At 37.8% G+C, this 17,765-nt stretch overlaps 1 protein-coding gene across 3 annotated transcripts in view; it reads right to left on the bottom strand.

The window, feature by feature from the left end:
- The window catches only part of LOC149234971 (callose synthase 9-like), a 385,867-nt gene that overhangs the window by 303,834 nt on the left and 64,268 nt on the right, over positions 1–17,765 (bottom strand). The gene's annotated exons all lie outside the window — the stretch shown is intronic.

The raw sequence follows: 17,765 nt of genomic DNA, 5'->3' as shown, positions 1-17,765 counted from the left end.
TTTCAAATCTCTCTCAAAGAGAGTTTTTCTTGTAACCATTTCTCAGAGATTTCTTGATCACTCAATGTAACTCTTGGGAAAAGAGTAGTTTTGCTTTTCAAGAACATTGTAAGCTCTTCCAAGGTTTTGTTTTTCAAGAACACGTGATTTGGCATTTCATGCTCAGCTTATCCAGTGTTGGAGCGCTTGCACGTGGGTTGACTTGGTAGACTAGGTATATATCTATTAATGAAGCTAAGCTTCTCCACTTGAGGCTCCTTGCAACCATCCCTATCCTTACAAGGATAAATGTCTAGAGAGGAAGTTTCACCTTAGAATAGGTCTAATAAAATAAACCAAGAGAATTTTACATCACACATTATTTCCTTGCAATATCTCTCTCTAATGTTCATGCTATCTTGAAGTTATCTTATGCCATAGTTGATCAAGTTTCATTTTCAAACATTATTTATCTTCAGGTAGCACTTTACATTTGCAAGTATTTATATTCTTGTACTTGAAGCATTTTCATTTGAATTTCACATGATTATCTTGAACTATCTTTTATTCCATTGATGCAATTTTACTTTCAAATGTATTTCATGTGAGCAAATCTTACTTTTCAAGTATAATTGTATGTCAAGCATTTATTGTCTTTTCCATTTGCATGTTCTTACTTTACAAGTACCATTTATTTCCTTGAGCATTTAATTTTGCAAGTTTACTTATTTGGCACTGGTCTCATCATTTTGTTTCTTACAAGTATCTTTCATATTGGTATCATCACTTTCTATATTGTTCATGAACAGTTATCTCTATATGCTCATGGTGATCTTATTTACTTGTTGAAGTATTTACATGTTTAAAGTGAATTTGCAATTTGATGGTTGATGTATCTCTTGACTAACTTATCATTCATCTCCTAGAACTTGCTTAGTGTAGCACTAACCAAGCCTTAGATTTTCCATAGGGTCAACCCCCCTCGGCTTCGACTAGGAGAGAGCCTAGACAGAGGAGTTGGGAATTGAGTAACAACCCTAACTCACAACTTGCCCCCAAGGCCACACCAAGTGGAGTTAGGGATTTTCTCCATGCTAACCTTAGGTGTGGATTTAGGGGGCAACACAAGGTAATTCCAAAGACATGAGAGAGCACAAAGATATACAAGACATCCTCATCCACAAAAAGAAATTTCATTAATCCTTCAAAGGCATCCAATTGGTATTCAACCAAGCACCTAGGATATCTCTCCCCAAATCTAGTAGAAACAAAATGAGGAGGAGCTACTCTTTATATAGTCTAGCTCAACTTCCTTCACAATAAAATAATAATACCTAAGTTGCACGAAACGGGGAAACGGGTACAAGTTTCCGAAACAGGAAGCGATACGAAACGTGACCTCCCCAAATTTTGGAAACGGGGAAACGCGAATATATATATATATATAGAAAATATTTAAATATATATATATATATGTGTGTGTGCAATCATAAAGCATAAATGATACATTATAATTTATTACACTTAAACATTAAAATTTAATTTACATCACATTTACTCATGAATGATCACATAATGAAAATAAAAATATCGGAATATCCAAAAGCAACCTTTATTAGATATCCAAATCTCAAAATCAGCCTTTATTTATATTAATATATGAGGCTGCAAGTACAATAAAGACTATAAGGCTGCAAGAGAGAGATCCAAATCAGGATTTTCTGCATCCACATCCCATTCTTTAGAAGGACCACTGTTGTATTGGGAGTCTCCTCCTACATAGTCGAACGACCTTAGTGCTCTTGATTAAATACACGTTTCATACCCTAGTACCCTACATGATCTTGATTATTGGGAGTTTCCCCTGCATAGAGGGCTTGGTTCTCTTGATTAAATACAAGTTCCATACCCTAGTACATGATAAAATCCAATGGAAACATTGCAATCCCCCCAATCCTGAAATCCTGAAAAACAAATAAGTCTGCTGGATTTTGAGTGAGATCTAAAATTCTACTTTCTCCATATGAAATCCAATGAGGGCAAAACCACTCTCAAACATCCTGAGTCATTTCATGGTAATGTTAAAAATTTAAGTAAAAGGATGAAAATGAAAAATAAAGGAGAATATCACTTTTACTTTAAGAATTTAACATTACCATGAACTGCATATCAACACTAGGGAAAAAAATTCACTTTTATAACTTTAGACACACATCTAGAAAATTAAAAAACAAATTTGAAAAAAAAAAAAAAATTAAAAAAAACACAATTCAATTGGGAAACGCGGGCTGTACGGCCGGGAAACGCGTTTCCGGCCGTACTGCCACGTTTCCGTTTCAGGAAACGTGGCAGTACGGCCGGAAACGCGTTTCCTGGCCGTACCAAACGCGTTTCCGCGTTTCATCCCAGTTTCCAGCCGGAAACGGGCCCCCCCCCCCATGTTTCCTGCAACATAGAATAATACCTTAGCAAAAATCCTAGATCTATCATAGGGAGGAGTAAACAAAGAATACCCTCCAATGACAAAATCAACAAATGCATAAAATAATCAACAATTATATCATGTGTCGTTTCTTCAAGTAGCAATCGCATACAAATTGCCACTATCATCCTCATGTGCAAAACACTAGCTTTGAGATGACCACTCTTTGACCTAGGAAAAGATGCTTCATGCCATATGTCTAGCGTATATATGGCGTGGTCCTCGAGACAATGCACCTTAAACACCCTTAAAAAGGTATATATGCCAAGTGTACAAGTCTCATGGTGAGAGCACTCTCCAAGAATACCTTTGCCAAAGGATATGTATAAAATATCATCTACAAGATGTGTGCCCTTGGAATATGTGTGTTATTAGCCACCTTGAATAGGCCATGTTGACCACTCCATGTCAACTACCCTATAGCAACACACATTTTTGCAAAGGAATTCCATCATGTTCGAGCAATGAAATATCCAAGATTCATCATCATCATTCGTCAGTCTATCAGAGTTTTAAACCCAAATTCTGCAAGTTTATTGTAAGTGATGCTAGTATGACCGTTTAAATATGTAACAACACCTAGGTGAGTCTATGATTTTGGCAAAGGATTTCATCTTAGAAAAATTTTTAACCTCACTGAATTATGTGTGTTTCTAAACCCGTATAATCGGCAGAGTTTTTCTTCCAGCTTAAACCCCAAAGCTAAGGTGGAATTTGTCAGTCCTAGTGTTATATAGAGTCTTTTGTAAAAGTGTGTTTGGGAATAATTTAAGTACATTTGGCTCAATTATTTTATTACAAACACACTTGGTCTATACTATATCATATTGTGTCGCAAAATTGGGTAAATTATTAAGGGTCTATGTCTAAAAGTGTTTTTCCATTTTAAGGGTTGAATTAATTGTAATATCTTGATGTAAAAATATTTTGGTGCATGGTCCCTCATATGTAAACACTATGGCTAAAATATTTACGGGTGGAAAAAATTATTAATACCTTTTAGTGTCAATTAATTAATTTTTCTGGCTAAATTAAATTAAATTTCTAAGCCAGAAAATTAATTAATTTTTAGTCAAAAAATAATTGTTTTTATTTTTGGTTTTCTAGCAAACAACGGCAAAAATATTAGCCAGAAAATGGTTAAAAATTTAAAATTGAGAGAAAATAAAATTTTCTCCAAGTGGAAAAACAAATTCTGGAGAGAGATCTAGATCTCTGTATTTTCTATATAAGAAAGTTATTGAATCCTCATTTGTCATCGAAAGTTTTGTAAAGAAGCTCTGAGTCAAGCTCTGTCGCTGTAATATTTTCTGGAAATAATAAAAAGTCTTTGGGGTTTATTCATGGTGGTGTTCCTCTTCATTCTTCTTGTGAGTAATATTTTTCTGAATCATGTTCTTAATGCTTTACTAAATAAAATTTCATAAGTTATTATTTCATTAGCCAGTGGTTGGATTAACTATTTGCATAGGTATCTTACATTAGATATTGGGCTTAGAGAAGCATTTTAAGTTGATTGATCTAGCAAGTATCTCTAGATCTTGATATTTATTGTGTTACCTAATCTCTAGTGATCTAATAATTTGATCTTAAATGTGTAGAGAATTTTATGGTATTCAAATCTTGGGCGTGAGGGGATGTAAAACCCTATCTATGCATATTTTAACCAAACAATGTAAAGCTCTAATTGTTCAATTTTATCCAGACAGAAATCAAAATTTAAAATTTTCATTGCAAAAAAATACCTGGTATCAATTGAAGGTGTTTTGGATTGTGGTTGTTCCCGCTGCTGCAATTACCAAACCGCCCTTTTACCTCTCAACCTATCTATAGTCTACCTGTATGGTCCCCACATCCAGAAGACAAATCTTGGCCCCCGTGCCCAAAATTCCAAGAACAATCAAGCTCAATATCTGTGACTCTGTTGGAAATTCTTGTCTCTCTATAAAGCTCCCCAAAATCTCCTTTGGTTTCACAGTATTCTCTCTAACTCCCAAAATGAACTCTCCCCTTTCTGAAATGTCTTTCCCATCTTATATACAATCATGTTCTACCTCCAAACGGTGACCCCTTGTTCAAGGTTCCTCCAACGAAGGGATAAGGTGATAACCTTTAGCTAAAGTCTGAACAGGCATCTGCCACCTGCATTAACGGTTGACAGCAAACTCCTTTTAATAAAACATTATATCTTATTGTGTTCGTTGTTTACGTTATAACTCCTTGTGACTTTATGTTATATTCCCTTTTGATTGCATAATATATATATTATGGATTATTTTAAGTTTGTATAGTTTGTAGATTATATATTCTCCTTCTAGTTTATATAAAAATTAATATATATATTATAATTCCTTTGTATATTATGTATTGTATTTCCCTTGCTATTTGTATAATATGTATTATATTTAATTTATTTTTGCACCATATATATTATATTGCCTTTTATTTTGTGCAATACATTGTCTTTCCCCTTTATTTTGTATAGTTATATATATTATGATGGTAGTACATACATTAAATACCTCACTCAATATATTTAATATTTATGTGAGTTAGGTATTCACTTTAAACTTTCAATAAATTCGTTTATCTTTTTCTTGACAATTTTCATAATAAGTTAATATGTATACTAGCGCAGCGCATGCGATGCATGCATATGTGGCGATCATATGCATGCCTTGTATACATGCTAATATTCCTATGCTGCCTATAATTTGAGATGGCCATTACAGGGGAAGTCTTTTGTTGGACCAGCTAACTCCCAAGACAAGAAAGCTTAAGAGCCCATTGTGTTAAACTTCAACACTTATCTAACAACTTGTTTTGTAGAGATTTGGCCATTGCTCACCAAAAAAAAATATTATTTCTCTTATCTCTTTGAATTTCTTTGTGCTCCAATTGATAGATCTGCTAATTAGAGCTATTAATCACTAGACAAGGGAATGGAGTTGGACTCATGTTCCTCTTGATCTAGTCCATTGTTAATATTGTAGATTAATTTTGTACATAATTTCTATCTAACCCTTGTACATTTATTTATTTTTCATTTCTTTTGTATATAGCATTTGGGGTTTGTTTAATTCTTGCAGATCTGAAGAGGAGGATTAAAACTGGTTTGGGTTATCAGAGGTCTCGTATAAAATTGCAGTGTTCGAATCTGGACCATTGTTTCTCTTCCCTGCATTTTGTGTTGGATTGTGAACCAATCTTGTGGGCTATCTTGTTAATTGTACACTGATCTTAACTGCTGGTAAGCTACAGTGGGCTGATTTCATCTTAACAATGGCATTCTTGAAATCTGGTACATTTTAACTTTCACTGCCTATCTCTCATGCACTAGGATTTGCATTTATTGATGACTGGTTGCTTGTTCTCTTGGTAGTGTTTGATACTAGCTTGATTTCTCTCTAATTTACAATCTCATAGAACTGTCAAATTGCCTCATAAATCATGATTAGCATCTCTGAACAATTGTGTTTGCAAAACTTTGCTGATTCCTACTGGCATATCATTACTGTCATATGTGATATTACTGGCATATCATTGGACGAATTTGTATTTCAAGTGACATTTCATAAATTGCAAACATTTGACTGGCAGTGTGTTTAATTGATGTAACCTAGTCTCATTTCCTGGCTTGTATTCTTCAAAATTTGCTACTTGGTTTTGTGTTATTAATTGGTAGATCTAAGTGGTCATTCTCTTGTATCTCATTTGCCATCCATAAGTGCAGATTTTGTTAAAGGAGCTTTGATTATTTCAAACCCTGTCCAAATAAGTAATGAATGCTACGAGAGCACTATTGAATTGTGAGATTTCGCTTTAACATTGTAATTGTTTCATTAGGAATATATTACTGCTTCATTAATTAATAATAACTGTCATAAGCTTTTACTTTTGTGCTCAAATGACAATTCCATATTCTGGTTATAAGCATACTGGCAGTTTATCTCTTGGAGCATATTTCATCTCCTATTGAAGCAATTTCATTTGCACCCTAAATTGCATTCTAATTTGCACTGCTGCTTGATTTAATTACATCATTTCAATTGCCAATTCTGATCTAGCATCTCTTACATTAAAGGTATAATTGACAGCTTGTTGCATCTCATTGATTTGTGAGCATTTTCTGATTTATTTGTAAGTAGCATTTATACCCATCACTTGTTCCTATCTAATTGATTCTCTTCAAAGTGAGGGTACTTATTACTATCTAATTGATTCTTCATCCTCCTTTTTGTTGCTTACTAATGAGATGCAGGCTTCTTCTTGACTGCATGCATGCCACATTTGTTCAAAGGTTGGTGTGTCTTTCCAACTGCTAATTCGTGATGAAAAAGAGCTCCAAGATTTTGGTAGACCTAGTAGTGCAGTAATCACGAGTTCTTTCTCTGGTACAACTTAACCAATAGCATGGATTTCATCCCTTATTCTAGATATCCTCACAAAATATGATGAGACAATACCATCTTCTATCATCTTTATTGTTCTTAGTTCATTCTTGAGACTAGCTATCTGACGCATGTTCTTGATGGTAAACAACTTGGATAGGACTTCATACATTTCTTGTGCAGAATTTATATTGAATATGTATGGGATTATATTGCCCTTCACTCCATCTACTATTAGATTCATGGCCGGTATGTTAGTTTCCCAGTACTTTTCTTTTCCTGCATCATCTGTAGGTTTCTTAACTTTTCCTTGGACAAAATCCAAAACTTTATGCTTAGCAAGAATAAGATCTATCCTCTTCTTCCATGCCCTATAGTTGGAGGCTCCTTCTAGTTTATTTTGTCTTCATTGAGGTTGCCATAGACTTTATAATATCTCCTCCACTTGATATAGATTATTAGATAGTAGGTTTTTCTTCTTATATGATCATTTCCTTAATGGTCTTTTGTTTCTTCCTCCTTACCCCTTCTTTTTGTTGAATTTCCACAATTTTGGGTCTAAGTTAGAATCTTAAAATCTCCACACGCTAAATTTGTATGTCTCAGCCATCTTTTGCATTTTGTGGTACATTTCCTATTGTAAGTGGCCAAATTATGCTTTTAAATTTTTTATAGCTACATCAACCTCCAGGGCATCGTTCTAGGCCCAACCCAAGGTGTGGACAAGGGGAGGAGGGGGCTAACTCCTTGTGGACCCAATGGACAAATGTGGACCCGGATGAGAAAGATGTAAAAAGGGGCTAAAATGAGCAGAGGGGAGTGATGCACGTGTTGTCGAGAAGCGGGACCATGCAACCAAAATCGGGATTTCCCATGTAATTCCCCTCCTAAAGCTAGTAGCCAATACAGGAGATCCCATGGGACTAAGATACAAGGTTAACCACCAAGTTGGACAAGGGGACAAGAGTACTAACCAAGCCCATTCTCTCTGTCGAATCCCCCCACTAATCCACGTCTAGATGTATCCATGATAAGTAAGCCAAATACCCAATTACATAATGAAATGCCATACCTTCAGGGTTGGAAGGCCAACCTTCAAACATACAATCATAACAGATGGGTGAGGGCCCATAATGGCTAGCTCACGTGGCGGAGATGTTGGCACATCGAGCTCTCTGGTGACTGCAAGGGGCTACTGGCTGCCGGCCAAAGACAATCTAGGAGAAAAAATTCTCCTATGGGTGTCACCCACTGGTGGTGGGTAACAGGGTCATTATCCCAAGTCAAGAGCACAAGTAAATTTTGTGATTAATTTATTAATGAAGAACTTTTGAATTAGCATAAATTTTATGTGTATGTGAATCAAATCGAGTAATTTTGCTTTGGCTAAATATTTTTGGTTAGGAATTTAGCCGTGTATTCGTTCAGTTAATAATTGTTATGAACTGAATACCGAGTGTTGGGTTCAAGAAATTCTACCATTAAACAATCCTCGTAATGTAACCCATTAGTTAACTCAACCCCCACTAACTAGCAGTTACTTTGCTATCACTTTTTCCTCTACAATTGGTTAGCCTTTCTATGCAGATCCTACACCCCTCAGACATCATTTATGCCTGCTATCATGGTCTTTGTTGTCATCCCTCGCGGAAACTCAACTTCAATCTGAGAGTTGTGATTCCTAAAGCTTGGATCCTTTGACCCATGAATTTGCTAGTGTCGACAGACGTTCGTTTGATAATGTCCACAAACTACCTCAACGTCTAAAGATTGATAGAGGATGGTTTGTTTGCGAGAATTCCTTGGCGCCTGAGTTAGCTTTTCCTATGACTATGAACGTTATCAACCTGTGGCAGTTGATACCCCGTGGTAATCTGTTTTGTGGGTTGTCGACAGCTATGACAGTTGGTCAACCACCAAGAGTTTGTAAACCCCATTTTTTTTGTTTCTTGCCAACCTTTGATTTCCTGCTTGCCTCTTGATACTCCCTGCTGACTGGTTTAGTTGCCTCATGTTGTGATCTGCGACCGTTATGGCCCTTGTCAACCAATCGATCCAGACCAAATCTACTAACGGCTATCGGCTGGCTCCTCTACTCCGACGGCCCTCCTCAACAACTAGCTACCAAGTTGTTTGACTATCGGCCACTGGCGGTTATTCCTTGGCAACAGTGTCATTGTTGTGGTATCACCAGTGTTTTAAAAACCGAGCGAGCCGACCAAGTCGGATCCCTGCCCAGGTCGGCTCAGTACAAAAACCGATTCAAAGGCCGTTTTGGTAACAGACTGGTCGGCTCGGCCGAGTCCAACTTAAACCGGCCAAGTCAGTCAAACCCAGTCAGCGGCAGAATTTGGAAGGAAAGCAGACTCCAAACTTAGTTATTTTTTGATTTTAGGTTTTTGCTTGTCCATCTAACCTCTCCCAAGCCTATAAAAGCTACTCAACCCCCTCATTGTGCCTATTAGTGCTACTGTTGCAATTGGGTATCACTGGGTATAACTGTGTATCACTGGGTATCATTGGGTATCACTGTTGCAGTTGTATTGTCGGCTAATCGATTGGCTAGCCCAGCTATCGACCACCACTATGGCAAATCAACCCTTCTTTTTTTATTTTTTTATTTTTTCCTTTAAAAAATGGGCCCCTTTTCCTTCTTTTCCCTTTTTTTTGAATTGCCCTTTTTTATCCCAACTCGCAGGGATAAATAAATAAAATAACCAATAAAATGTAATGTTCCCAAGGGATTAATTGGCCCAAAGGACGAAGTAGCCTATCGATCCTCGTAGGCAATAGTCCTTGATAAAGGGAAAACCTCAAAACACCCAATGTTTGGGCAAAGGAGGGCAAGTTTTGGGGCAATTGGGGCAAAAAATCCCAAAGTTGGGGTTTGTTGTGAACCCCACTCAATTAATTAAGGAGATAAATCCCCTCGAGGAAATCTATAAATACAAGGGGGTTAGATTCATTTGAGGCATCATTGGATTGAATTAATTTTGTCTATGTTTTCTTTGGGCTTGTGGCTCTAAGGGTTTTAAGACCCCATTTCTCCTTAGACTTGTTTCGGCGGAGGATATCCCACCCTACCCATTGATCTACATTGTTCTGGCAACAGGGATTTCTCCATCAAAGAAGCAGCAAGTCAAGTCAAGTTTCCTAAAGTTGGGCGAAATTTCTAAGGCTAATTCGTGGTCAGTTTGAGGTTTCCTAAGGCAACGAAGTACACCTAGAGCTAGATGAATTTTTTGAGGCTAAATTCATGATCAAACTGTAGCCTTGAGACAATGAAGTATTCTTAAATATATATGAGGTCCAAACCCTTGTAGATCATCATGTGGCAAAAGAGGAACATTCTAAAACAAGCCAAAAACCTCCTAAAACTAGACATCACCATTTTGAGGGATGAATTTTAAACGAGCCACTGATAACCATCCTACAGCCACATGAGGTTGTATACAGGTAAAAGGAACAGGTTCGAGCCTTCTCTAAGTCTAAACGGATGTTTGAAGCAGGTCGAAGATCTTGAAGCAAACACAAAGGCAGATTTTGAGCTCAAAACAAAATTCAAAGGGGTGGACCATAGTTCGCATAACCCTTCAGACATCATGCCATAACTCGCACCCCAATTCTGAGTTACAGCAAAGGGTGGATGGTTCATAAAGCAAAACAAGGGTTCATCCTAAAGCTAGTTTGTTGGTTTTCTCTGGTCATAATCAAAAATAGCATAGCTTAGGTCAATTGATAGAAGTCAGTTATCAATTATAATTTATCTAGTTTGTTGAATCCAGAATTAGTCTAGAATTGTTGCAATTGCACTGGGACTAGTTGGATTTACATGAACAGTGGAATTTGGACTATATCAATATTGTTGAATTATTGCATAATCAAATTGTACCCTCGTACAGAATAGTTTGACGTATTGTTTACATTTATGCTAAAATAGTTAACAACTTTCAAATAGTAAAAGAAGATTTTGTGAAATCCCTAGTTACCTAAAGAAAACCTAGGGCAAAAAATTCTCTAGAATAATAAATAAATAAAGCAAAATTTCTCTCAGCCCCTAAAAAAATCATGTTGGTATGATCCTAGCCAACCTGACTCCAACGATCCAATACGAACTCAGCACCGGTAATTCTGAGATCGATTTAGAGTTGGGGCTCTACAACTAATTTGGCATTTTGCATTTGTTTTTTAGGATGTGTGCATTATAATATAGAAAAATATATACTATATACATAACACTCCCAAGAACCTTCATTCCTATGGTTTTTAAGGAATGGTACTCCAAGAATTCCCACTCCCCACTTCACTCCACACTATGGCAACAATAGTGAGACAAATGGTTGACATTAGAAAACAACAATTGGGAAGGAGCATTCCAAAAGAACCATATAGAAGCCACAACAAAAGGGCAACAAGGATGATGTGCATCAGACACAATGTTAATATCCAACCCGATCAAAGTAGATGACCTACCTTTGGGTGTCAAATCCAAATGACTAACATTACACTTATTAATATCCACATATGGAATATTGTCTTGAGTATAAATGCCTCTGTCAAAATGGATGCCAAAACAAGGGGCTTGTAGATGTCAATTTTCGTAGATTGAATCAGCTCAAAGAACCCAAAAAAATAGTAGTTCAAACTCATCAAAAAAATAAACCCTCAATATTTTGAAGAAACATCTAAAAAATGCATCAAGTTTTCTCACTAAAGTATCTATTTATGGGTTCAAATTCTCTTCAAATCTCTAAACATTGTCATCCTTCTCCACAAGGAACTGAAACAAACTATAGACTTCAGATTTTGAGCCACAAAACACAATAAAACCTTCTTTTCAGCAGTTGTCTCAGACCAAAAAGGGCCATAAATAGGCAAGCATCAAGGACCACAAATCTGAAAAACTTGCAATTCACAGAAGGATAAGAAAAGCACATGCTAAATGCCATTCTAATTCCCAATTTTTTATTTGTTGCTAAGGGCTTGTTACCACATACACCACGTGGTTCCCATGTGACATTAGATCAGTCTTATCCAGCATCATCAGCTTCCTTATAGCCTACACTTCATTATTAGAACTATATTGCATAAGCTAGTATACTCTGTTATAAACAAGATCTACTTTGTTGAGCATTCCTTACTAGTTGATTAGTTCCCCTATGTTTCTACTAAGGTTCTTCATGTTAAGTATGTGAAAGAGGAAATAATGATGTTTCATACAATCAAAGCGCTCAAAAGTCACTAGGAAGATGTATTAAGGTGTGTCTAATGGCATGGAGAGGTGGGCGGCACTCATGGACCCAACGACAATACGTATTATATAATATAATCAAGGTGGGTGGTGCACTCTCCTCCTTGGCCCCACTAAGAACTTTCAGCTAGGTGAAATTTATCTCAGCTAAAAAAAAGCATGGGGCATATATCATCTGCTCTTGTAAACGCTGACAGGTGGGTCTAGCTACTAAAAGAAGCTAGATGCCCCAATACTCTCCCCTAAGAACCTATCCGTTGCAGCTCCATTGGGCCATTTAAAATTTAAATAGCCCCTTCATTCATGTAAAGGGTTGTTGTTGAAGGTCTGAGTACTAGCATTCTGTTATTTTGCTTCTACTTACACTGTATAGATGATCTGAGATGTGCCCTAGAAATTTGAACTTGCCCTAATTTATGCAAAGTCACTCAAGATTCGCGCGTCCTTCGAATCCCATGATCCAAGACATGATGGACACGCTAATCGGACATGTGTCCCAACGAATTGTGTCGTATTCATGTGTTTCGGGACACGAGGGGGGGTTTGGACGAATCCAGTTTCTTAGGATAATACTAGGAACATCCCCTGAATATATAGTTGGTGAAGCAACATCCCCTGAATATATAGTTGGTGAAGCAACTGGATTATCCTAGTATTATCCTAAGAAATTGGATTCGTCCAAACCCCCCCTCGTGTCCCGAAACACATGAATACGACACAATTCGTTGGGACACATGTCCGATTAGCGTGTCCATCATGTCTTGGATCATGGGATTCGAAGGACGCGCGAATCCTGAGCTTATGTCCATCATGTCCCACAAAAAGAAATGCCACGCGGCCAATAAAGCCTGATTTGGGCTCATTTGTCTCACATTCTTGAGTGTGTCTTCTGCTATGGGTGTGTGGGAGCTTTTAACAAAGGGTTCGGGAGCATTTTGGGGGTGATTCAAGCAACAGGTAAGTGCATTTTACTTCTCTTTTTTTGCATTTTTGCTACAGCAGTTTGCAAGTCCATTTTTTTACAAGTTTGTGCATTTTTTCTTTATTATTTTCCAACATTCATAGCACAATCAAGGGCAGTAGGGAAGGGTCAATGGAAGGGGAAGAATGTCCCCACTGGGGATGACCCTCCTATTCCAATTTCATCAGTGTCTGCAAGTGTTCCCTCTATTGGAAGTGGGGCTGCAACAGCAGCTTCAAATGTTGAGGGCTAAATGAATTTAGAAAGACAGCTGGCTCAAGAAAACAAATATCCCTTGTGGAAGTATGTCACAAGAGATCAAGGGTCAGGCAGCAAGTTGAAGGGAGGAGGCAATGTTGCTTGGCAATGCAACTATTGCAACAATCATTTCAACAGAACTTATTACCGTGTGAAAGCTCATTTGTTGGCTTTACCAGGCTGTGGAATTGGAGCATGTACACAGGTGTCTTTAACTAAGAGGAAAGAAATGGAAAAAGAGACCAATGTTGGTGTGGCAAGTGTGGCTACATCATCTTAAAAAACAAGAATAATGATCCCCTTCTATTCTTGAGGAAAAACAGCAATAAATTTCCATTTGAGAGTTTTGGTGGGGGTGTGGGTCAAGCAGCCAAAAGAAAGGCAGTGGCACTTGGTCCAATGAACAAGATTTTTCAGAAAGAGAGACAAGAAAAGCTTGATCTCACCATTGCATTCTTTTTCTATCAAAACTCAAGGGGATCCATCAATGTATGTGCCTCCTGGATCAGAGAAGCTTAGAACCACATTGTTGTCTAAGGCAAATAAAAAGGTGGACAAAACACTTGATCCTATTAAACCAGCACGGCCAACATCTATAATTAGTATTGTTTCTGATGGATGGACAGATCCAACATGCCACCCACTCATCAACTTCATGGTGTCTTCCTTGAATGGACCAATTTTCTTGAAATCAATGGATGCACCTGGACAATACAAGGATGCACAATATATTGTTGAGTTGTTCATTGAAGTTATTGAAGATGTAGGTGTTGATTCTTGTGTGCAAATCATTACAAACAATGCACCTGTTTGCAAGGTTGTCGGCATGATTGTGGAACCTAAATATCCACAAGTATTTTTGACACCTTGTATTGTCCATTCCTTGAATTTAGCACTTAAATCTATTGCTTTTGATGTGCCTTGGATTGGAAGTATTATTGAGGATGCACGACATATCCACAACTTTGTACAAAATCATACAAATGTCGTCACAATCTACGAGGAGTACACCAATCTATTATTGTTGAAGATTGCAGATACACGGTTTGCCTCTTCATTCATCATGTTGAAGAGGTTGAGGGAGGTCAAGACCACTCTTGGGGCCATGGTTATTTCATAGTTTTGGTCTTTTTGGAGAAAGACAGATCAAGCAGCCTCAAAAAGAGTCAAGGAAACAGTGTTAGATGATGTTTGGTGGGAGAGGGTAGATCTCACTATTAAGATCATCGACCCTATCATTGCTTTGCTATGATTTACAGATACAAACCAAGCCATCCTAGGAGAGGCTTATGAGGGATGGGATTCCATGATTGAGTCTATGAGGACCATTATTTTACAGAGTGAGTGCCCTGAGTACGAGACATCATCAGAGGCCTTCTTTACCACCATACAGGATATTCTTGTCAGCAGATGGGACAAGAATTGCACACGTTTGCATTGTTTGGCTCACTCATTGAACCCAAAATACTACAGCCATGAGTGGTTGAATGGTGGACCTTCCTGCAAATTCCCTCCTCACATGGATAGTGAAATTTCACAGGGGAGGAAGGATGGATTGAGGCGGATTTTTCAGGATAGAGCATCCCTTGATGAGGTGGAGGATCCCTTGATTTGCAGGCTATGATGTGATTAGAGACAAGGAGCTAAGGCAACTCATGGGGCAACAAGCCCTCCTCTATAGTAGTTAGCCATGAGGTTCTTCTCTCAGGAGACTTCATCCTCTTGTTGCGAGAGGAATTGGAGCACATATGGAAATTTGTATAGTGTCAAGAAGAGCAGGCTTGAGCAATCCAGGGCAGAGACAATGGTGTATGTGCGCACCAACCTTTGTCTTATTTAGAGGCAAAGGGATGAGTGGTAGAAGGGAAAGAGAAAGATGTGGGATGTCATTCTTGATGATATGGGTTTGGACAGCAGTGTTGAGTTGCCATTGGCAAACTTGGATCTTAATGACCCAGTGCTTGAGTCTGTCACTTTTGATGATGGTGATACTCTTGAGGGGTCATCCTCCACACCAGCAGATGCAAAGATGGCATTGGATACAGAGGAGGAGGATGCAGCAGAGGAGAGCATTGGTGACCATGACAGTGATGCTGATTTTGATGATGATGATTGATGACTCATGAGTCATGAGCTACCTACTACCTTGTAGTTGTTTTGTGTTTGCTATTTCTATTTGCCATTGGCATTGCTACTACCTATGTAATACAATTTGATATTGATGACTTAATAAGAAAACTTGCTTGTGTCGGACACTCAAATTTTCGTGTCCTGCGTGTCTAGTGTCCCCATCTTAGGTGACTTAGGTATTATCGTTTCATCTTCACTAATATTTATCATTTGAAATAGTTCCTTTGGTATTGCTTTCTCTATATTGGTAGCATACACTTAGGAAGATTTTATGATAAGATTGCAGCTAAAATGTATTCATTTGTCTACATTTGCAAGAGCGTCGGTGGGGCTCTTGGCATCAATACTATTTGTTTATAGAACACTAACACTAAATAGTGTTTGTAGTGTTTGTCTACATTTGCAAGTATGTTTGGGGGGCGGGGGTGTTGGCATCATAGTGTTTTCTCATTAAAGTATCAATAATGTATTTTCCTACAGCTTGAGCATCACCTGATCAAAAGAGTGTGTTCCTTAACGCCTGAAATTTAAAAAGGTAGATCTATAAGAGAGCAGTTTGCATCAGATATTCACAAATATGAGATTGACCCTATATTCTCATGAATGATTGACATAAATGACTGGGAAAAGTGTTTATTTGTTATATGATATTTATTGAGAATAGATACCAACCTATCAAGATCAGAGATTTATTCACACACTCAACAAAAGATAAAGATTCACTGACCCAGTGTTTTTAAACCCGGCCGACTCGAAACTGACTCGACCGAGTTGGTCCGAGTCGGTCAAAAAAAAATTGACCCGACCATTGAACCAGTTCAGTCGGCTCGGTATTAACCCGGCCGACTCGATCGAGTCTTATCGACCCGGCTAGGTTATGGACAACAGCCAGTGAACCCCAAAAAACCGCTTTTTTTTTCTGTGTGGGGGACTCCATGGGCTTCCCTGTCTGACTAATGGGTTTCCCTGTTTGACTCTAATCCCTAATATTGATATGCTATTCATGGTAATGTTAAATTCTTAAAGTAAAAGGATGAAAATGAAGATTAAGGAGAATGTCACTTTTACTTAAATTTTTAACATTACCATGAAATGACTCAGGATGTTTGAGAGTGGTTCCATCATCATTGGATTTCATATGGAGAAAGTAGAATTTTAGATTTCATTCAAAATCCAGCAGACTTATCAGTTTTTCAGAATTTCAAGATTGGGGGATTGCAATGTTTCCATTGAATTTTGTCATGTATTAGGGTATGGAACTCGTATTTAATCAAGAGTACCAATCCCTCTATGTACCTTGATGTTAGTGACATTGGTTGTCGAACTCGTCCGGGATTCGCTCCCAAACTGCGAGCTTCTGAAAATGTCGCTCCCGCTCCCCGCTTTCGCTCTCGCTCCCAAGTAACACTGAGCCAGATGATGTTGGCAACTCTAGCAGTAGCCAGTAGTACTTGTCACAGACTTTTGTTGTAGAGGCCATTTCTAGCCTCCTTGGTTATATGTTTTTGTTTTGATCTCTATATCATCATCGTGTATGTATTGGACAGTGCACTGGGTGCCATTTTGATATAATGGATATATTCATGAACCTACTTTGATCATATGTTGTCTTCTATCTATATTCTAATGCTGTGTGTTTGGAAACATGAATGAAAATCTTTAAAATTATGTGTTTTTATAAAGAATAAAGATTTAATGTATTTTTTACAATGACCGAGTCATTGAAATCGAGCCGGCCGAGTCGATACCGAGTCGAAGTCGGAGTCAGAGTCGACCCTTGGCCGAGTCGGAGTCGGAGTCGGAGTTTTAAAACATTGCACTGACCTACACTGTACTGAAAACATGTAGCCTTTGTGTAGAATCCTTTTAGGGAGGTCCCCCTTTAGGTGACCCACCATCATCTGAGAAGAGCAGGGGAGGGGGAGCCTAGGTGACAGTGATTCCCCCTCCATGTTTCCTTCAGTTTGTCATGGGCATTGACCTTGCTCATCTAGCGTGACAAATCGAGAGGTAACATTTGGGCACTTTCATCATATAACCTTAATATAGCAGAAGTTGGTTGTCGCAACACCTCAATGTGTTTATCTTGCCTATAAGATTGTTAAATGAATATCAATGTCAATAACAGTACCCTGAGACATGCGCTCCTAGTTGTTGCAACTTTTTAATTTTTAGATTGACAGTTAGGGAATTGTATTCAAAACAAGCTGTGTTAAATATTAACTACAAGCAGTTTGAAATGGACGATATAGTATGTTTTATTTTACTCAAAATTCATAGAAGTCACAATAAAAATCACTCTGTCCTAGAATC

The sequence above is a fragment of the Pinus tabuliformis genome, chromosome 8, assembly GCF_031772625.1.
Source record: "Pinus tabuliformis cultivar Carrire ecotype Pingquan chromosome 8, CPIR1, whole genome shotgun sequence".
NCBI lineage: Eukaryota > Viridiplantae > Streptophyta > Pinopsida > Pinales > Pinaceae > Pinus > Pinus tabuliformis.
The sequence above is the reverse complement of the archived record's forward strand: the minus strand, read 5'-3'. Positions and strand labels throughout refer to the sequence as shown.